The sequence below is a fragment of the Taudactylus pleione genome, unplaced genomic scaffold (genome assembly GCF_031769625.1).
Source record: "Taudactylus pleione unplaced genomic scaffold, aTauple2 ptg000967l, whole genome shotgun sequence".
In the NCBI taxonomy this organism is placed as follows: domain Eukaryota; kingdom Metazoa; phylum Chordata; class Amphibia; order Anura; family Myobatrachidae; genus Taudactylus; species Taudactylus pleione.
Window position 1 is genome coordinate 9,069,929 of NW_028285368.1, and position 23,123 is coordinate 9,093,051.

General features: G+C 42.8%; 1 protein-coding gene across 1 annotated transcript in view; it reads left to right on the forward strand.

The window, feature by feature from the left end:
- The window catches only part of SUSD1 (sushi domain containing 1), a 281,173-nt gene extending 278,786 nt beyond the window's left edge, over nt 1-2,387 (forward strand). Inside the window, exon 26 of the mRNA XM_088460052.1 lies at nt 1,989-2,387. The gene's annotated coding sequence lies outside the window, so the exon portion shown is untranslated. The remainder of the gene's footprint in view (nt 1-1,988) is intronic.
- The last annotated feature ends 20,736 nt before the right edge of the window (nt 2,388-23,123 follow it).

Genomic DNA, 23,123 nt, shown 5'->3' on the forward strand with positions numbered 1-23,123 from the left:
AGAGCATAAAAGAAAATCATGTTAACTCCTTATCCCCAAGTCAAAGTGAAGAAAGATGGTATGCTGCAATGGAGATTACTTTTCTTCTATCCCATGGTGTTTGAACCTAATAGAAAATGACATTGTTACATTTACTTGTGTGATTGTAAATCAGATACCTAATACCAGAGGTTAGATAAATGGGCATAAGGAGGAGATTGATAAAATGATTCAGCAAGGTGTAATTTGAATGGACTAGCCAAATAGTGTTACTTCTAAAACCAAAAAGGAACCATACCCTATTGCAATGATTTTAGGCAATTGAATAGCATTTCATGTTTTGACACATACCCTAAACCTAGAGTAGATAAACTCGTTGAGCACATTGAGCATAAAGGGCTCTAAATAAACTATGGAAGCCTCATATGCTGTATATCTGAATAGCATTGTAATTTACGCCTGGGACTTAAAATCACATCTGCCTTAGATGGAAACCATTTTAAGATCATTAACAACCGCAGGGATGACAGCAAACTCAATTAAATATTTAGGATATGTCATTGAACAAGGTGAAGTCAATCCTCAGGTAGATAAGGTGGTGGCAGTAAAATAGTCACCTGAATTGGAAGGGAAAATCCAGCTACTCACTTTCTGGGCTTATCTTTTTACTATTGAAGATGTTTAAACCATTTTGCTACTAAGGCAGCACAGATAATGGAGAACTTCCCAGATTGAATAGTTTTTTCTGATACCACAGAAGCTGCATTTTTAGATCTTCAGTCTGCTCACCTTGTCTCCATTTCTACAAGCCTCAAATTTTAGTTGTAGGTTTTACCTTCAAACAAACACCTCAAGTTTTGAGCCGGACGCTATTTGCACTCACTCGTCCAGAAAAAGGGGCTGGCTATTTAAATTGACCGTTCAATCTTTGCGGTCTGTTGACAACTCTATGTCTGAACGAGCGAACAAAACATGCGGACGTTTTTTTGTAAAAAACGCATCCTGGCCACTCGCATCCTACGTCATCTCCGCTATTTATTTGATTAATCGAGTACATCGAAAGGCGTATGAACTGCTCGCAGTGCTTGTGGTTGGATTTTCCTACCGCAATCATGTGAGCAGTTCAGGCTAAGAAACAACCAAGTGACGTGGTCGATGACGCTGCTTTGTTAATTATGCACACCCTTAAAACGCCCGTTTTGACCGTTTGGCACGCCTGCGTTCGGATCTCCACTGCCCGTTTTCAAGCACCATCCCCTGTTACCACCCACAAACGCCTCATCCTGTCACTCAAATTAGCAGGCATTCGCTATTTTGCGAGCACATGAATTTCGACCGCACTGACTGGTTCGCGCATGCGTATTACGAGCCGTACGCATTAGCAGTTGTGCGAACATCGCTCGGAGCGAACGAGCGGCCGCTTACGAGCGGCTCTGAATCAGGCCCACAGATCAGAGATGGAGTTGAAAACACAGTGTTGGACCTGAGCCATAAACTGCTTTCCAGTGAACAGTACAGTAGAATATGAGGGCAATGCAATGAAGTGGGCTACAGAGGCTCATCACGGCACCCATACCTCCCTTCCCTGTCATAGTGGGTAGTAAGTACACTCTACCTAAATGACTGCCATATACTACTTAGAGCATTAGTGACTGCCATATACTACATAGAGCATTAGTGACTGCCATATACTACAGACATTATTAGTGACTGATATCAACTGCAGACATCATAAGTGGCTGCCATATGCTAAAGACAGCATTAGTGACTGCCATATCATAAGTAGAATTCAACTCATAATTATACCCCTGTCTCATAAAAAACATAAACCTAAGTAACCCCATGAAATCATTAACCCTGCCTGCATATGGTTTTCCCTGTGTCAACTTTTTCCTAATCTACTCTATAGTATGTTCTAAACACTTATATTATATTTTACTGTTTGGAATAGAAAAACTTGGTCCATGCAATGATAATGTTTCTTGTTTCTTTTTTCTTTTTTTCCCCAGTGTAAACTTCTACTGTGCCATTTCAGTATTATTACAACCACCATTATATGAAATTTCTTCTTTAAGAACAGGCAAGATGCTGAAACAATCCAATTGAACAGATTCATGGAGATGGAAAAGAGTTAAGATATGACTCATCGCATAAATAGTGGTTACAGCTTACAACAGAATTTAATGACTGCAAGAACTTTTTTTGTTTTATTTATGTCTTCATTGTTTTATTTATGACTTCATTGTTTTATTTATGTTTGTATCACTGAGACCAGTATCTGTCAATGGGAAAATGGTTTAAAGCATCAAAAATATGTTGCAGTTTGGTGTAAGCCCTTTTACAGAATTAGACTGAAAGTTGCACTTGCAATAATTTATGAAAATCATACTTTCTTATACTTTGTTAAATTAGTTATCTCTTGTATTTATTATTTGTTTTCATTAGAATCATTTTATTATTGTTTTATTTTCAATGTTTGTTTTTTACAATTAAATATATTTTGAATATTTTTTTGTATCATTGTTGTCAAATTTACTACACACTTACATTTTTATGTTACTACCAAAGTATGAAAAATGTATCTCTCTGTGATATGTCCATCTTTTTGATAGTTATGGCCAGGCATCAGGTATTATGATACAAGTCTAAAAGAATAATTTTAAGATTTAGATAAATATTGAAGAATTAATTTGTATTGCGATATGTGGCATATCTATTTCCAGTTACTCTGATTTGAATAATGCTGTATTATTTAAAGGAAAACACACCCTTTCCCCAGTAATGGTTTAATATCCTTGTATTTCTCTATGAACTGTAGGAATGCTACCCCTGGGACCTACCTGTATACTGAAGAGCTGGTCATAAACAGCAGTGTACTATACACTAACACAGATTATCACAGTAGGATCTCCTTTTCAGAACTGCTTAGACGTGACACAGCCAGGAAACAGATACAGAAACACAGAAACAACAACTAACAATTTTTTTTTCTGAAAATGTGTTATGTGTGAAATCAAAAACAGAAATTGTATTTTTCTGGCCACTGTTAGATTGTAAAGGCTGCACATCAATAGGCACAGCAATGGCATCTGGACAATATTCCTCAAATTCCAAAATCTAACTGACCAGAGTTGGCAAACAAACAAACAAAAAAAAACTGAGGGCATATTTACTAAAGTGAGTTTATTAGAAAATGGAGATGTTGCCCATAGCAACCACTCAGATTCTAGCTATTCTAGAAGGTGCTAGATAAATGTTAAATAGAATCTGACTGCACTTTAGTAAATATACCCCCAAGTATTCAGGTTTTCTCACAAGGGCCTGATTCAGAGATGTACGCTAATGCCTCCACGGTTGCGATTTTTGTGAAATCGCATCGGTGGTAATATGCCATTATTAGTTTCAGCCCTCCCCTTGTGCATTACTGTGCGCTGGATGAGACGGTCACTTTCAGTACCAGTGGACAGTGCAAATCTGCCGGTGGTTCCAAATAGTCTACCACTGGCACACCATTTCGTCCACTATCAACACTTGCTTATGACTGGCGCATTGTCTCCTTCTCAGATCTGGCAAAACATGGCCTCTATGTCTGGCACGCCTGTGACACTCCCGTAACATGCCCCTGAGATGGCCTTTTTTTGAGCACACTTCAGGCCACCTTACAAACACCAACCAGGAATGCTCATGATTTTGCCTTTCTAGCTCTAATTCCAGCATCTCCGTATGTAATAGACTGTGCGTACACCCAGGGCAACTCATGTGCCGTTGGAGTTTTCAGGATTTTTCGCCCATGCACAATGTTCAACTGCGCAAATATCGGCAGTGCATCCACCTCTGAATCACACCCACAGGCTGCCTTTACCAGTCATGTAGGCCAGCTCTGAGTAATTGTCTCTGTTCTGTATTGCTTTCAAACAATAAATAATTAAGACCGCAGTACCAATAAGTGGAAGTTGGATACATGTCTCAACGATCACCACCTAAGTCTTCCACTTCCAGATGTGGCTGGAAAATACATCTTATGCAATACAAGCCTACGGTATTAAAAGTCCTACCACTGACGCGTTTCACACTCATTAAAGGACTTTTTCAAAGTTATCTAATATTAGGGCACGATATAACTGTATATACACCCTCCTGCTCCAACTTTCAGTAAATCAACCATCTACACCTGCAGTAGTATTGTCCCAGGGTGTCAGTTAGTATAGTATCAAATAAGTATTTTTATATATTATTTATAATGATATGGCAAGACACATTTCCTAGACAAATATCTTACTTTTCATGTAAAGGTTCCAGCACTCACCAGCCTTCCTCATATTCATTATTGAATTACACATTTGTGGTTGACTATAGTGGACAAAACTCCTCTAAAGTTGTCATGCGCTAAAAGCTAATTGTTTTTGATAAATGCAATCTGACAATTACATTTCTCACCCAACATTAGGCAGGGCCGCAACTAGGGGGGGGCTGGAGGTGCACGTGCACCGGGTGAGCCGCTGTACCTGGTGCCAGTGACCTCCAGCCCGGAGCTGCAGAGAGGCTCCAAGACGGACATCCGCTGGTAATATTTATTACCAGCGGGCGCCCGGCTCCTTCTCTGCAGCGACGCGGTGTAGCCGGAGCCGGAGGCTGGAGTTCTCTCCCGAACTCCAGCTTCCGGCTCTCCCCACGGGCACTATGGGGGAGACGTCATGACATCTCCCCCATAGTTCCAAGGAGCAGCCGGCGGACCGGACGCGACGCTGGATGCAGGAGCGGGGTTCAAGGTAAGTATTTTTTTTTTTTAATAAGCTGCACTACAGGGGCATTATTATGGGGGCAGGGGCATTACCACAGGGGCATTACTATGGGGGCATAGGCAATAAGGGGCTTTAATAATGGGGCATGAGCACTACAGGGGCATTACTATTGGGGCATGGGCACTACAGGGGCATTACCACAGGGGCATTACTGTGGGGGCATGAGCACTACAGGGGCATTACTGTAAGGGCACTACAGGGATATTACTATGGGGGCATGGGCAATACAGGGACATTACTATGAGAGCATGGGCACTACAGGGGCATTACTATGAAAGCATGGGCACTACAGGGGCATTAATATGGGAGCATGGGCACTACAGGGGCATTACTGTATGGTGGGCACTACAGGGGCATTACTACATTACTATGGGGGTATTAACATATGGGCATTACTATGGGGGCATTACAGTATGGGCACTACTGCAGGGGGAATTACATGGGGGGCGCCAAATTACTGTCTTGCCCCTGGTGACAAAAATCCTAGTTTCGGCCCTGCATTAGGACAATTCTTACAGATAGAGCTGGTGGTGGCACGATTATTGCTAGCAACAGAAGTGATCACTCACAAAAGATATTTACTCATTATAAATCATTTGCTTATAGTAAAAGAACAATGGCTTCAGTGGTGATTAAGGTGAGATAATTTAATATATTTTTCTGGCAACCAATTCATAAAGTATATCACTTTATCATTATAAAGGTGTCCAAGGTAGCAGCTTACATAACTCTCTCTCTCTATGGATCACTTGCTAATAATCTTCTAGATTAAATGTATTATACACAATTTAAACATACAGTATGTTTGTTCTCTGCTACTGCACAAAATTTTGATTTTACTGATATTCCACATAAACACCCCATAATGTACAGCTGCTATTATGTAGTGTGAAATGTTTGAAGCTAGTATTATGAAAAGGAATTTTTATTAAACACATGATACCTGAACTCAAAAAAGGTGCATGAATTGATAGCTTAACTTTATACATGCAGCTGTGGGCTGGGCAAGGCACCAAATCCACAGAAACCGGACTGTGTGTTTATAGTGGAAATATTTAAATGATCATCATAGGGATTGCTAATATTTGAAGCCATTTCTGTTTTTGCTCTTGTATTTTTTTCATCCTAATATTCTGCACATTTGTTCTTATTTGATGTTCCTAATAACACATGCATTGAGTCTGCCATTATTTTAAGTACCACCACATTTTTCATTTTAGGTTTTTAATTGGATCAGTTTATGTCCAGATATTATTAAATGTGTATAGATTAAGCATGTTTCACATTGCTAAAAGCTTGTGCATTTGTACGTAACAGCATGTGCATCTCTTGCCACTATTCCCATGTTTGGCGAGGTCATCCCATCATGCAGCCTTACTCACATTGGTAGTTTAATGAAGCTACAGTAGAAGTATAATGTATGTTCAGAGACAATAATGCTAAAAATATCTAAATATCTAAAAATAATTACCTTGTTTACTTTTTAACAATAGTGCAGTGGTTCCCAAACTTATTCCAATCACGGCACCCTAGAGTATCTGCATTTTTTCCACGGCACCCCTGGGCCGAAAGTTTCTTATTGAGAAATTCAGCAAAACTTGAATGAAGTAAAATCTGCTTATATGTCACCCTTAGGTGCAGTTATGTGGTGGGTGACAGAGCTGCACTTATTTTTGACCACATATTTTTTGATTGGCAGCCATTAGCACTGGTTTTGCCAATCACACTGACTAAAAAACATTTTATTTGGTACTGGTCCACCAACCCGAGGCACCCCTGCAAGAGCCCTGAGGCACCCAAGGGTGCCACGGCACCCAATTTGGGAACCACTGCAATAGTGAATGATTTCCACTTCTGTGATTGGTGTAACCTCTTCCTGTCTAACTCCAGTTTTTCTGGTTCTGTTATGGTATCACTGCCTAACATTATAGTCACACTTCCATCTCTGAATCTCTTCTAGCTTGGTTTTTTTTGTTACAGTAAATGAGCCCCTATATATCATTGGTCATTTTTGTTCATTGCAAATTTGAGGACGATCTTCTTGATTAGAAAACAGTTTCTTTGAATTAAGGGTTGCAAAACATCATCATTCCTCAAATAATCTACATTTATTCTTAAGTAAACAAAGGTAATCTAATCATATTCATATCACTTTTTGATTTCTATTATTGTATTTTGTTTATCTATTAGTGACTTGATGCAATGATTCGGTAACATTGCTGTGATGTGTTTTATTTTAAAATATGAAATAGACATATATATATATATATTTGGTTAGAGTCAATTAAAGTAATCCAAAATTAAATGTCCTGACATGGTTGGTTTCTTTCAAATAGATAGTACAGACTGGTAGTATCTGCTTCATCCATTACAATTAGAGATGTGCACGGACCCCCGTATTTTGGTTTTGCCAAAACCACCTTTAAAGGTTTTGGTTTTGCCAAAACCTTTAAACTGGTTTTGATGATTTTTTAAAATCAATAAAAACAGCTAAAATCGTGGAGCTTTTTTTGTTCCTACAGTATTACTAAACTCAATAACATTAATTTCAAGTTATTTCCAGTCAATTTGACCATCTCACAGCTCCCAATATTATTTTTAATTTTTTCACCCATATTGGCCAAAGGCTGCACCGAGCTGACTGGCCAAACTAAGCAACAGAGCAGCGGCACAAGCACATGGCAGTTTTAAAAATAATATAGCACATCTAGGAAACATAGTGGCACTGCAGTAGCAGACAGGATGTCAGTTTAATATAAACTATATGATGCTTTAGGATGTTTTCATTAATCACTAGATCAGAGGCCTGAGGATAGCACAGGTAAATATAGGTGGAGTACTATTTAGTGGAAGACAGGTAAAACATTGATTAATTGATTAGTGTTAATAATTTAACTATAAAAAAAAGTAAATCAGAGAAGTGGAAAGCAGTTCCAAATGAGCATTCAAAATCCCAATAAGGTTGATTGATTGATTAATCAAATGATTGATTACAGAATATAACTATAAATATAAAAAATATAAATGGAATAAACCATTAAAAAACAAGAATCCCAATTAGATTGATCAAAGTAAATCGGAGAAATGGAAAAGAAAACAATACCAAAAAACAAGCACCCAAAATCCCAATGAGATTGATTCCTCAGGATTTAAGACAGACTAACAACCTAGTTAAATTAAACAATTAATAATTAATTATATGATATGATGATACTAGTCTATCTGCTGAGAAGCTGCATGAAACAGGGCCTATACGTTTGGAGGAGAAGCTAGTGATGGATGGTATTTCAAGATACAAAAGAACACGAATGTTCCAGTAAAGTATAGTAATATGCAGTACACAGCCTGTCAAACACACACAATCTTGGCAAAGTCAATAATGAAAAGTGGTGCACAATGGAATTGTACTTGGACCATTCCACCCACCCTTATGTTGTTGTATTTTAAAAAGGATATGTACAGTTTACCAAATCAAGCACTTTTGTGGTGGAAGTGCTTGGTTTGTTTGGGACCCTACAAAACAAGCTACCAATTGTCTTAAGGCAGCTAACATTGTTGTTATTAATCGTGTCTAAAGTTGGAAGATATCATTATCAGCCTCAATTTCACCCTCATTGGTCTTGTTAATATCATGTTCACACAATATTTGCTCACCCCCACTGGAATTTACCATTACAAAAGCCTCTGTGCTTTGTTGTAATTGGAAGCAAAGGTCTTCTTCAGAGAATTTGTAGTTCATTTTTATTTATGCAGCCTCCTATGTCAATCGCTCACAAGGTTCCCAACATGCTAAACACTCTTTCTGAGTACACACGGGAGAGTGAGCAGTTTAAGTAAAGCAAAGCTAGTTTGTACAAGGGGCTCCAAATTTTCCTCCCAGTATTCAAAGAGACTGTGTGACATGCTAATTTGTACACTGTCATTAAAATAATCCTCCACCATTCTATTGATGCTTACTGTATCAGATTGAGTCACAGTAGCAGTGTCAATAATTTTGGGCAATACTTTTAAGCCTGACCAGAAGTCAAAATGGTGTTTCACTTTGGGGCCTCATCCTCCTCACCAGTGGATCTCTTTGGAAAGGTCAGCTTTATCCTGACAGCAGCAATTGCAGGAGAAACTGAAACAGGAGATATAGTCATGTCATCTTTGAGAGAAATGTTTTGGGGCGCAGATGATTGGGGACACCACCACACACCGTCGTTTACATTGGAGACATAACACACTATGCAATTATTTTGCAGTAATGCCTTTGTTTTTTTAGATACAGACAACCCTGGAAATTGTTTTCATGCACTTGGAAGAACATTTCTTTGTAAGAATTGGTTTGGGATGCAGATGATGGGGGGAAACCACCACACACCGTCGCTTACACTGGAGACATAACACACTATGCAATTTTTAGCACTAATGGCTTTGTTTTTTAAATACAGGCACCAATGGCAATTGTTTTCACGCACTTGGAAGAACAAGTCTTTGTGAGAATTGTTTTGGGGTGCAGATTAAGGGCCTCATTTATCAACGAGTATTATCATATGCAAAGAGTTTTAAAACTCGTTGCGTATGATAAATGGTGCTCAGGCCAATCTGCTCCCAATGCTCAGGCCAATCTGCTCCCAACTGTAATTTTTCAAACATATGACAGTTAGGAGCTGATTGGCTGGAGCACCATTATCATATGCAATGAGTTTTAAAACTCTTTGCATATGATAATACTCGTTGATAAATGGGCCCCTGACATGAGGCTATATTGCTCATCTCAACAAACAACTTCTTAAAGTATATATAATATAATGTTTAAATTCAATTAGAAAAGGCTTCAGTTTTTTTTGTTTTAGACAACAGGAAAAGAAAATATTGCAATTTTTTTATTATATATATTATATATGGGATATTAAAAAGGACATGCACAGTTTAACAAACCAAGCACTTTAGAGACTAGGGGGTAAATTTACTAAGATGGGAGTTCTATTAAGAAGTGATGTTGCCCATAGCAACCAATCAGATTCCAAGTATTATCTTCTAGAAGGTGCTAGATAAATGAGAATTAGAATCTGATTGCTTGCTATGGGCAACATCACTTCTTAATATATCTTCCATCTTAGTAAATTTATCCCTAGGACTGACACTTTCATGGCTGAACTCCTTGGTTTGTATGGGCCCCCACAAAACATTTTTTGGAAGGACAACCTTCTATTATTAAGGAGGAGGTTGATGATGAGGGTGTTGGTTTTGGAGATTGCATGTGCAGGTCCAAACTGCTGGTAGCTGATACTGGACTGCTTGTTATTAATTTACAAATTATTATAAATTTGTTAAACAAATTGCATGAGCTCGCTGCAAATGACGTAAGAAGGCGGAGGTGCCTAGATGGTTAACGTCCCTTCCTCTGCTAACTTTGGCTTTACAAATGGTACAGATGCCTTCACAACTGTTGTCAGAATTTAGATTAAAACAATTCTAAACCCAAGATGTGGTTTTTCTGGCTTTCTTTTTATCATGAGCAAGAACTGCTGCCACTGGTGCCTGATTTACGCAAATAACATCTTCATCATCAACATCCTCATTAGCGTCAGATAGGACACAAATTTTCCCCTCATCCTCCTTTTGCACTTCCTCCACACTATCATCCTCATTTTCTATTATTTCACCACCTAATACTAGCACAGCCGTCATGGCGTCAGTGATCTGCTGTGAAACTGGGTGACAGTTGTTTTATTTACTTCCTCTATCAAAGGACTGTTTAATTGTCAATTGTTTTATTAAATTACTACAAGTAGTAGTCTTCTTGGCCCCTTTCTGGGATGAAGATCCACCCACAGCAGCAACAGGCGTGGCACTCAAGGATCCTTCTGAGGAATCATGGATAGGATTGGAGTTAGTCATGCTTATGAAATTGGATGCAGGACTACTTCCGATCATGAACGAGGATGTTGATGATGATGTAGGTGTTGGTGGTAGAGATTGCAGGCGCTTGGATCCATATAGAAGGGAGCAGCTAGGTGACACTGGACTGATTGTTTTTTGTTTTTTTGTCCCTAAAGTTTCAGAATTTGAAATTTACTTTCCAATTTGATGAATGCGCTGCAAGTGACGTAACAGGAGGAGGTTCCTAGATGGTTAAGGTCCTTACCTCTACTCACTGTTACATGGCAACAGTTACAAATGGCTTGGCAAAGGTTGTCTGGATTTGGGTGGAAATAATTCCACACATGAGAAATGGATTTTTGGGTCCTTTGCCCAGGCATGGCAACAATGAGATTTTTCCCACCATTGGCTACAACTGTTGCCTGATTTACAGTTTTTGAATAAACATCCTCACCATCAACATCCTCGTCATCCTTGTTGTTATTGCCAACTACGTAAATATCCTCCTCATCCTTCTGGTGCAATTCCAGAGAAGCATCCTCGAGTTCTACATCAGCATGTTGACTTGTGCTGCTCATCCCCACATTTTCAGGGGCACACAAATGATGGAAGGAGAATCCTCTTCAAGTACAGTATTAGAAAGGTCAGGCTCACACATGGCAACCGCAGACACACTTGGACTCTCCTCGGGGATCTGTGACTTTTCCGAGACAATTAAAAAAATGTTGTACCTCTTCTACAAGCAGAAGGGCTTAAATTATCACAACTAGAACACCAGTCATAAATAAAGACCAAGGCCTTATCCTTTCCTTGCCACTTTGTGTAGTGAATGGCATATTGCCAATTTTTTGTTTCTCTAAAGCTGATTTAGCTTTAGATTTTTTTTCTTTAACAGGGTAAGACTTGATTTTTTTACATGGCCTGACTTAAGTCCTGGTGCATTGGCCTTGCATCATCATCATAACTGCTGCCGGCAGCTACAAGACTGGTATGTGAATCCTGCTCTCCTGTCATGTGACTGTCCTCCATACTCACAGTGGTCTTACAGCAGTGTCACCAAGCAATTATAGCGCAGCTAAGTTGCGGCTAACACACACAACCACACACATAATTTTTTTTTTCACACTGGGGTTGAAGAGCACCCCTGAAAGAGGCAGCAGCCCCTTGATAAAGGAAACACAGGCATCACAGTACCCCTGCACACCTACATTGCTGATAAGTGTGGCTAATACAGACACACATAAAATTGTTTTGATGTTTTTCACACTGGGGGGAATCACCCCTGAACAAGGCAGCAGCCCTTTGATAAATGAGACACAGGCAGCACAGCACCCCTGCGCACCTATGTTGCTGATAAGTGTGGCTAACACGCACATACAAAAAATAGTTGTTGTTTTTTCAGACTGGGGGTGTGGCATTCCACACACACACAAAAATGTGTTTTTATTTTTTTCACACTGGGGGTGAAGAGCACCCCTGAATGAGGCAGCAGACCCTTGATAAATGAGACACAGGCAGCACGGCACCCCTGCGCACCTACGTTGCTGATAAGTGTGGCTAACATGCACACTCAAAAAATTTTTTTTATTTTATTTCACACTGGGGGTGAAGATAACACGCACATACAATTTTTTTTAAAAATTTTTTTCACACTGGGGGGAAGCACCCCTGAACGAGGCAGAAGCCCCTTGATAAATGAGACACAGGCAGCACAGCACCCCTGCGCACCTACTTTGCATTTAAGTGTGGATAACACGCACACACAAAAAATAGTTTTTATTTTTTTCACACTGGGGGGGGGGGAAGCACCCCTGAATGAGGCAGCAATGTTTTGGACCTTTTACAACAAAGACCATCGCTAACTATGGGTACCGCTGGATCATCCCTTAAGCCGGTAAAGTTGATTTCTCAAACTGGAGCACTTTTATTGAACTGAACTTTGTTTGGTGCTCAATGAACTTTGATTTTGCCTGCCAAGGGTGCTTGCTCTTTTTTTATGAGAGCTCTAATTTAGATATGCATGTCCTCATTTGATCATCATACGTGCCTATATTCATGTGTACACTTATTACTGAAGGAAGAATTGTTTTATTAATTGTTGTGTGCTAATAAATTGTGATATTTAAATTTTACTTAGAGCTGCTTTAGTCATTTGTATTTAGATTAACAATAGAGTATACTGCAGTGCTAGATTTCCTAGAGAAAAAAAAAAAAAGGTGCATGCTCACAAAAAAAGAAAAGTTACAAGAAGAAAAAAAACCACCACATAGACAATAGCCTGTTTGTTTGTTTGCACTGCAGTGTGTGCGTGTGCAGTATGTGTGAGAAATGTCAAAGTCAATTAATTGGGTATGATCGTTTTACAATTATTTTCTGATGACATAGTCATCTATAGTCTGATGACGAGTTATTTGGACGCTACTTTGCATCGGTTCAATCCAATACGCAAAAAATGCAAATGCACACATGTATTCACATACACACACATACACAGACGCACATATGCGAACGCATATGTATAAAATGGTTTCCACACATTATAGTTAATAACCAGAGTTATTAAAGGTATTGTTAGCTAATAATTATGATGTGAGATGTACTTAAAAGAGATCTAAGGTTCAGAATACAGTGGACATGTCATGTTTGGTATCATACTAAATCCCTGTTTATTTGCAGACATCTGTTTCTATCGGCAAAGAAGTCGCATCATGCGTCCACTAGTTATGGATGATAGGGAGTTATTGAGTAGAATGTTATTACTTGTATGCAGTGTTGTAGCCAGTTTTAACCAGTTCTTCGGCGGGAAGCTACACAATGTGACTGTTGGAGGACTGAGCCATACCCCTGATGACACCGTATGAAGTGACCAATGACCAGATTGACCAGAAGCAAGAACCAATGAAAACATATCAATTTGTCCCTTTGTTAACTCTGAAACCTGTAAGGGATATAGGCTTTGTCCTGACCCCAGTGTACACACATCTTCTTTGTGACCGCAGACTTCCGGACTGAATGACTGTATACTGGGACCAGTGCGCACGTGCATGTATCAGCTGTACTATTGTTTATTTTATTGCTTTTTACTCTAATTGTTAAACTTCCATCGTGTTACCCCTTTTTACATAAATAACTTTTTGTACTTTGGAACCACACGATTAGACTGGGAAGCAATTCTTTCTTAAGCGACTATCAGTGCAAAATAGCGACTATATGGCATTCATACAAACACACATACACTGACAAGTGACAATGATGCCTGTAGTCACAGAAGTCACAATTCCCAGGCATCTGCTTCTGTCTCCAAATCTACCTACTATTAAACTCTAAAGTCTAAACCTAAACTTAGCTAACTCCTAATGACGCCCTGATAGCTTGCTAATGGCGTTTGTTTTAACACAGTGCCTGACTGTGCTCCAGCCCATAGTCCCACACCCTCTGCCTCCGCTCCCCTGTGTGAAATTGCAACCGATAAAGAGGGAGGGACTTTTATATGCAATCCAAAACACGCGAGATCTGATGCTGGGAAGATGACGTTTTGCCCCATTTTTGAATCCAAACTTGGTGGGAAGACCCTAGATGTACTTGGATGTGTCTACATGACCCATATCACTTAGGAGATATTTGTCTACTCCTATGTTTATTGCTAAATTTACATGTGCCAAAGCTATGTAAAATATTGCATTAATTAAGGTACTGATGGGCAGATGTACTAAGCTCTGAAAAGTGATAAATTGGAGCGTGATAAACTATCAACCAATCAGCTCCTAACTGTCATTTTTCAAACACAGCCTGTAACATGACAGTTAAGGGCTGTGTAACTGGTAGTTTATCACTCTCCAGTTTATCACTTAGCTTAGTACAAATTTAGTGGTAAATATTGGAACAAACAAAAGTTTCCTAGATAAAATGTTTACTCATTTAAGGTTACAACAAAATAAAAATAAGTGTTGAATATTAGGAGGAAAACATTTTGTACCATGTACAGTAGATAAGGCCTATGGATGTAATTAGTTTGTACTATGGTTAGGGAAGCGTTATCATGTTAATTACCTTGTTTTATTTGCTGGATATCATTTCCTGTCACCTTTCTTACCAAGTTCAAAACACTGCAGACACTTTTGTAGTACATAATAAATAAAAGATGATGAAGATAGATACTAATAATAAAAAAGTGAAGCTATTATTTTAGTTTAAAAGGTTGTTTTTACAATACACTTTCAGAAATTCCTTTACTAAACTCACTAACGTGCATTATTGTGCTACCATATAATAATAACCTTCTTATATACAATGCAACTTAACTCCTAAAATAAAGACACAGACAACAGTGTTTAAAATTGTTGTCATTTTATTTTTGACAAGTAATTAAACTTTTGACTAAGTTAAACAATAATAATGGTGACAGCACAAAAAGACAGCACAAAAAGAATGCACAGGACAACAACAACCAAACACCTCAAACAAACACACACACAAGCCAAGCATTGGTGATCAACTCTCCTTTACCTTCAACCACCCGTCCATGTGGTATAGCCACTTCCCGTCCAGGACAATTGGCTGTCGCCTTACTCCACTTCAAGGAGAGCGCACCCACTAAGCACACCCACTAAGCCTAACTATTAACATAAACTAACTCCAAGTGCCGTTCTTTTCCACCAAGTGAGGCCTAAACCGATGCTCCCCCACCATAAATCAGCCCTTTAACCAGAAACACCTCAACCAGCAGAAAATGCCTTCCAGAAAGATAGCCAAACCCGCAGGACTAAGATGCACGCCATCTCCACCACACAAATGGGCATCCTGGAATTGAATCAAGACATCTTCCACTACACCAGTTTCCAACATGTACCTAGCCACTGCAGTATTGACCTTCCTAGTAGCCACATCCAACCACGCACCAGACCCAGTATTCCTCCACAAACGCCTAGGTACAATGAAGGACCACATCAACTTGCAGGAAGGCAGGGCTTCTGCTATCAAATGGAAGTTCTTAATGATAACAGAGGGCCTGATTCAGAGCCGGATGCTCTGACCAGAGCGCTCGCTCTGAATCAGGGCCCTCCTACCTAAACTTGGAGCGGCCTCTTGGACGCTCGCATAGCTGTAGGTTACCACCCACAGCTTATGCGAGCGTCCATGATGATGGTCACGATGGTCTAGACCATCGCGACCATCGGGCTTGCGACGAGACCCTGCGGTAGGGTCTCGGTGACCGCAAGCCCTGGAGTGATTTTGGCTCTATCAGAGCCAAAATCACTCCCACTGACATCACTAGTGATGTCAGTGGGGCCAGACCCAGACGGTAGGCGTTCCCATGGGAACGCCTCCGTCTGGCAGCCACACCCCCGGCACGCCCACCAAAGAGGGCGTGCTGTCAATCAACATCGACAGCATGCCCCCTTTGGTGCTCCGTCATGCGACAGCTTCCCCGTCGCTCCCCGGGTCTCGCGCATGCGCATGACGGAGCTCCCGCATGCGCACTAGGGCATCGTCGTGCGCATGCGCACTAGGGCACCATCGACCCGCCTGCGCAAAACGATGGGAAAATGGCAACTGCAGCCATTTTTCAGGTGTTTTTACACTGCTGACACCGGTGCCGACGTGGGACTCCGGAGAGGTAAGTATAATATGGGTGCAAGGAGTGCTGTGCGGGGCCACCCTGGACCCAGTTATCAATGGGAAGCCTACAGTCAACCACTGTAAAGGTTAACCTGGACCAACCCCTCAAGGCTCTTGAAACTATGAAGGACCTGGAGCGGTCAGGTCTGTCATATAACGCAGAAAAATATGAAATGCCTGCTAAAATACGCCACACCACCGTAAGTGCCTTTGCATATACAGGTCCCAGAGAAGAGCCAGCATGATTTGCCATGAGCTCTTACCTGCTGGAGCCATCGAAACCCGGAAGCGCTCCCATTCCAGCCAACTCACCTGAGCGCAATGTCCTGGGGGCAATGGCTCACAATGCTAATTCCTCCGTGCCGGCCTTATGATCTGCCAAACATAAGGAGGACACGTGTCACCAGACAGTTCGGCCTGAGGGGCTAATTCCCTAAACCGTAGCCAATCAAAATACGACAGTGCATCCACAATCCCATTCTGTATGCCTGGCCACAAAATGGTTGTTAAGCAGCAGGCAACACAGAGACTCTACAGTAAATGTACACCCGGAAGAGAAGACGAACTCTGATGGTTAATCGCCTGCACTACGCCCAGGTTGTCGCATCAGAAAATGATACTAGCATTGCTCAAATGATCCCCTCAGAGCTCTAATGCCGCCACAATGGGAAACAGTGCAAGCAACAGCATGTTCTTAGTAAAATCTTCCGCAGCCCAGGTCAACGGCCAAGGTGCGGCACACCACGAACCGTTGAGGTGAGCTTCAAAGCCATTCACGCCAGCAGCATCAGTAAAGAGCTGCATCTGTAAGTTACTGCAGGATGGGGCAGGCCAGATACTAACTCCATTTAAATTAGAGAGGGACACATTCCAAACTTGAAGGTCACGTATGATCTCGGCCAATAAACAGACAAAATAATGGGGGTGGAGGATGCCTGCAATAGACCGTTCCAATTTCCTACAGAAATCCCACATGGGGATGACACTGCAGGCAAAATGGAAAAGGCCCAGCATGGACTGAACCTGATGCAGGGTGAGTTTTCCCACACCCAGCGCAACCACAATCGCTCCGTGCAACTTGTCTAATTTGTCCTGGGGGAGACAACAGCAACCTGACAAGGTGTCGATCTCAATACCAGGAAGGAGAGCCATGTCACTGGCTCTTCCATTTTTTCACTCGCAACGGGGACCCTGAAAAAGGCAAGCAACGCCTGCATTGAAAGTAGGAGGTTCTCGCAGCTAGGGGAATCAGCAGGACCAATGCACAGGAAATCATGAAGGTAGTGAGCTACCCCAGCCTCACCTGTGCCAGCAACAACACACCAATGCAGGAACATGCTCAAACACTCAATAAAGGTGCACGATATGAACCAGCCCATAGGCAAGCATATGTCTATGTAGAAACCATCCTGCAGGTGAAAACTCATGAATTTAAAAGAATCCAGGTGCAGAGGCAATATGTGGAAAGCCGATTCCACATCATCCTTAGCCAACAAGGATTGCATGCCAGATGCCCGAACCAGGACCAAGCCTGGTTGAATAGCTGATACCGTACAAGACACAATTCCTGAGGAATAGTGTCATTGACCAAGGATCCATGTGGATAAAATAGATGCTGAATGAGCCTAAATTTACCTGGTTCTTTCTTGGGGACCATGACCACAGGTGAAAGAACCAGGCCCACCAAAGGAGGAGTCAGAAAAGGACCTGCCATCCAACCCAGCTCCACCTCCTGCATGACTTTCGTGAGCATTATGTATGGCAGACTTGAAATTTCTGGGGGAACCATTAGAAACAGGGCCAAAAATTGGCAAACGAAACCCGTCGCGAAACCCCAAAACAAAAACTCATCTATGCGGATATAACTTTAACAAGTGCAACTGTCGACCGAGATGCATCGGGTATGCAGCCTTACTGAGACCCATCACCGGTAGTAGACCCAGGTTTGGCACAGAAGCAATCTTTTGCCAGGTTCCCCACATCGAAGGCATGCGTGTTGGAACCTGCAACAGGCTCCTGCCATACAGCTGGAACCATTGAATACATAGCACCATCTCGTGTTGAGTGATGGAGGGGCCCCCCAAAAGGGAGCTTGCATGCACCTAGGGGCAGGTACAGAAGGGGTGGTGGCTGGCTGAGTCACCTCCAGCCAAACTTCCACATCGTTGTAGCTGAAATCAATGATCGAGGATCCCGACTGTTTATGTCGGAACTCCTCGTCATTGGTCTTCCAGGAGGAGTTACTTATGGAACGGACATAGAATACATTAAATGGAGATATCTAATGACATTCAAATGTTCCTGAGGGCGGAATTCTAGATAGCACATTGCGAATATAAAGAAACCCGTCTGCCAATTATGATAAGAGCAATATACCTCCTCCCCCATACCCCTGCGTTGCTTAGCCACCCTAAACTTCTTTTTAGCTTTTTAGCTTTTGAAGTCAGGGCAAAAATATTAATGTATTTTCCCCTGTGAATCCTGTCACGACGCAGCCCTCTAAGAACTGCCGTATTGTTGCAGTGCACCACTCCACCCTTAAATACCCCCCCGGGGAAATCAAACTGTCCTCACTAAAGGAGTGTGATTGCCTGGATTGACGAGGAGAATGACTGTGGCGGCGATGTGACCAATTTCTGCCTCTATCCCCTGAGCTATCAGTTTCACAGCTGGACAAGGACCACACCCGCTTACTGTCCCTTCGAGCAGGTGCAATGGACTCACTGGGAGGACCAGAACCGGTGCCATCAGCCGATACATTACTGGCCGCAGCAGGCTCGTCTGCCATGGCTGTTGAAGGGGAACCTGTGGGAAAAGCAGCAGCAGTGACAGACATAGGGGCTGCAAAAGTCACAACAGGCAGAGGTGTAGCAGAAACAGTAGAAGGTGGGGAAATGGGGGCCTATACACCCAGCACAGTGAGAATCTGGACAGCCAATGGGCCCAGCTACACCTGAACCTGAGTAGGCAACGGGGACAACCACTGGACAGCAGGCGCACCAGGAGAGGCTGCTGTCACTGATATCAAAGGATGCCAGCATACATAGGGCTCTTAATGCCTCAGCGATATCAGGGGAACTTGCCAGCAGGTAGGTGGAACCGTAGCTGCAACATTGGACACCCACCTGGACCTGGACCACTGGAGCAATGACCGACGAGCCCTATGCCATCCCAACTGTCGACATTAGTGCAGATGGGCCTGTACCCTGGACCGATGCAGTCGCCACAGCCTGCCTGGACAGAGGGGTCCTAACCCTGCTACCTGTCTGCCCACCCACCTGTCACCTTAGCTAGTAAAGAGGGCTGGCTGTTGGCAATCGCAGGGGTCCCATCTCCTAGGGCAACAGGTACAACCCCTGCCCCTGCCCTCTAGTACACACATCTTGGGACTAACTAATAGCATGGCCCCTCATGGCCTGGGGCACAAATGAAGCAGTCTGGGGCACCTGGGTGGGTTGCACACCGAACCTAGAGCAGGTAGCAGCAGCCCCCCCATTTTTAAGATGGTGTCCGCTACTTGCTGCAAAGCTACACTTCCTCCATGGCCCAAATCATGGGCATGTGACTGCCCCTGAACTGGACCCTTCAGTGACCTGTACAACAGCGGCAGCTACTGCTGCCCACCGCTTATTAAAGAACACAGAGTCACAGCCGCAGCTCCAAATTTTTTTTAGAATTCTTCTTTTCTGTGTTGTGAATTGTCTGCGCAATAGCTGCACATGCATCAACAAAGGAGCAGCGCCAAGCGTGCGCCTGTGTTGTAGGTCTGTTAAAGGGTGGTGTAACCCCCAAAGTGCACTCCAAAAAAAATAAAAAATTCTTCTTTTCTGTGTTGTGAATTGTTGCTCTGATTCAGAGCCAGACGCTCTGAAAGAGCGCTTGCTCTGAATCAGGGAATTTTTTTTTTTGGAGCAGCCTCCTGGCCTGTTGCATAGCTGTGGGTGACCACCCACAGCTATTGCGAGCGGCCAGGATGACGGTCGCGATGGTCAAGACCATCACTACCATCGGGCTTGCGATGAGACCCTTGTGGTAGGGTCTTGTGGCCGCAAGCCCCAGAGAGCTTCTGGCTCTAATAGAGCCGGAAGCTCTCTCACTGACATCACTGGTGATGTCAGTGGGGCTGCCCACAAATGGCAGGCGTTCGCATGGGAATGCCTCCGTTTGTGAAGCCACCCCCACGCCACACCTCCAAAGTGGTGCGAGGTGCAAAATCGACAGTCGCCCTCTTTTGGTGCGAGACCCGGAGTGACGGAGTCCCCGTCGCTAGTCGGGTCTCGCGCAGGTGCACATCGGAGCCGGCTCCGGCATGTGTATGTGCAGTGGCCTAACATCGACCTGCTCATGAGCACATATCGTTTGCGAGCGGGTCTGAATCAGGCCCTGTGTGCGCTGAAGCTGCACGTGCATCAACAAAGGAGCACCGCCAAGCAAGCGCCTGTGTCATAAGTCTGTTAAAGGGTGGCGTAACCCTCAATGTGCGCTCCACAAAAAATTTAAAATTCTTCTTTTCTGTGTTGTGAATTGTGTACGCTGTAGCCGCACGTGCATCAACAAAGGAGCAGCGCCAAGCATGCGCCTGTGTCATAAGTAAACGGCCGGCTGGCTCTTCTGTTAAAGGGTGGTGTAACCCCCAAAGTGCACTTCAAAAAACATAAAAAATTCTTCTTTTCTGTGTTTGTGTGCACCTTAGCCGCACGTATATTTCAATATAACATAAATGGAGGACAAAACTTTGTCTGATAAAAATAAAATAGGGAAAGATCAAGAACCACTTCCTCCTAGTGCTGAAGCTGCTGCCACTAGTCATGACATAGACGATAAAATGCTATCGACGTCGTCTGCCAAGGTCGATGCCCAATGTCATAGTAGAGGACATATAAAATCCCAAATGACAAAGTTCAGGAAAATGACCTTAAAAAAAACATTTAAATCAACTGAGGAGAAACGTAAACTTGCCAATATGCCATTTACGACACAAAGTGGCAAGGAACGGCTAAGGTCTTTCCCTATGTTCATGACTAGTTCAGCTTCACATGACGATGGAAGCACTCCTCCCGCTACAAAAATCAAACGAGTTAAGCTGGCGCAAGCACAGTGAAGAACTGTGCATTCTAAGAAGATAACACAAATCCCCAAGGAGAGCCCAAGTGTGGTGGTGGTTGGGATGCCTGACCTTTCCAGCACTGGACAGGAAGAGGTGGCTCTTTCCACCATTTGCATGCCCTCTGCAAGTGCTGAAAGGAGCACCCTAGTCCACTTGCTGATATGCAAATTGATGATGTCACTGTTGAAGAGGATGAGGATACTGGTGTAGCTGGCGCTGAGGAGGAAGTTGGCGAGGAGGATTCTGATGGTGATGTGGTTTGTTTAAATCAGGCTCCGGGGGAGACAGTTGTTGTCCGTGGGATGAAAAAGCCCATCACGGTCATGCCTGGGCAGAAGACCAAACATTCCACCTCTTTGGTGTGGCAATATTTCTATCCAAATCCGGACAACTGTCTTGCCATATGTACCATATGTTAAGGTGAAATAAGTAGGGGTAGGGACATTAACCACCTAGGAACATCCTCCCTTATACGTCACCTGCAGCGTTCATAAAAACTTACTGTCAAGTTCGTAAACTTTGGCTAAGACCGTAAGCAGTCCAGGAACACCTAAATCCCTTTGTCCTGTTGTATCCAAGCACCTGCAAACCACACCATCAACTCCCTCCTCGTCAATTTCCTCCTTAGTCAGGATCGGAAGTAGTCCTGCAGGCCATGTCGCTGGCATGACTGACTCTCCTATCCGAGATTCCTCTGGAGGATCCTGCACTGCTATGCCTACTGCTGCCGCTGCTGCTGTTGCTGCTGGGAGTCGTTCATCATCCCAGAGAGGAACACCACTACTTTTACTAAACAATTGACCCTCCAACAGTCCTTAGCGAGGAGGATGAAGTACGACAGCAGTCATCCTGAAGCAAAATGGATAACTGAGGCCTTGACTGCTATGTTGGTGGTAGGCGTGCGTCCGGTATCCGCCATTAGTGCAGTGGGATTTAGACAATTGATGGAGGTAGTGTGTCCCCGGTACCAAATCCCATCTAGATTCCACTTCACTAGGCAATCGATACCGAGAATGTACAGAGACGTCAGAAAAAGTGTCCCCAGTGTCCTAAAAAATGCAGCTGCACCCAATGTCCACTTATCAACTCTTCTAGGGAGACCAGCCTCCAGAATGTGCAGAGGGACCTGTGATGGTGGATTCCAGCGGGGACGAATTAATACTCTGTGAGGACGAGGGAGTGCACAACACTGAAAAGTGTGAGGAATCAGTGCATGAGGAGGATGAGGATGTCATCATTGCCTCCGTAGAGCCAGTTTGTGCAGGGACAGATTAATTGCCAGCTTGTTTTGTGGGGGCCCAAATGAACCAATCATTTCAGCCACAGTCGTGTGGCAGACCCTGGCGCTGAAATGATTGGTTTGTTAAAGTGTGCATGTCCTGTTTATACAACATAAGGGTGGGTGGGAGGGCCCAAGGACAGTTCCATCTTGCACCTCTTTTTTTTCTTTGCATTATGTACTGTTTGGGGCCTAGTTTTTCAAACTACCATGCTGTCTGCCACTGCAGTGTCACTCCTAGATGGACCACGTGTTTGTGCCGCCCACTCATGTCGCTTAGCATAGTCATCCAGCTACCTCGGTGCAACCTTTTGGACTAAAAACAATATTGTGAGGTGTGAGGTATTCAGAATAGACTGGAAATGAGTGGAAATTAATGTTATTGAGGTTAATAATAGCATAGGAGCAGAAAAACCCACAAATTCTGTGATTTTATCTTTTTTTATGCTTTTTAAAAAAAAAATACAGA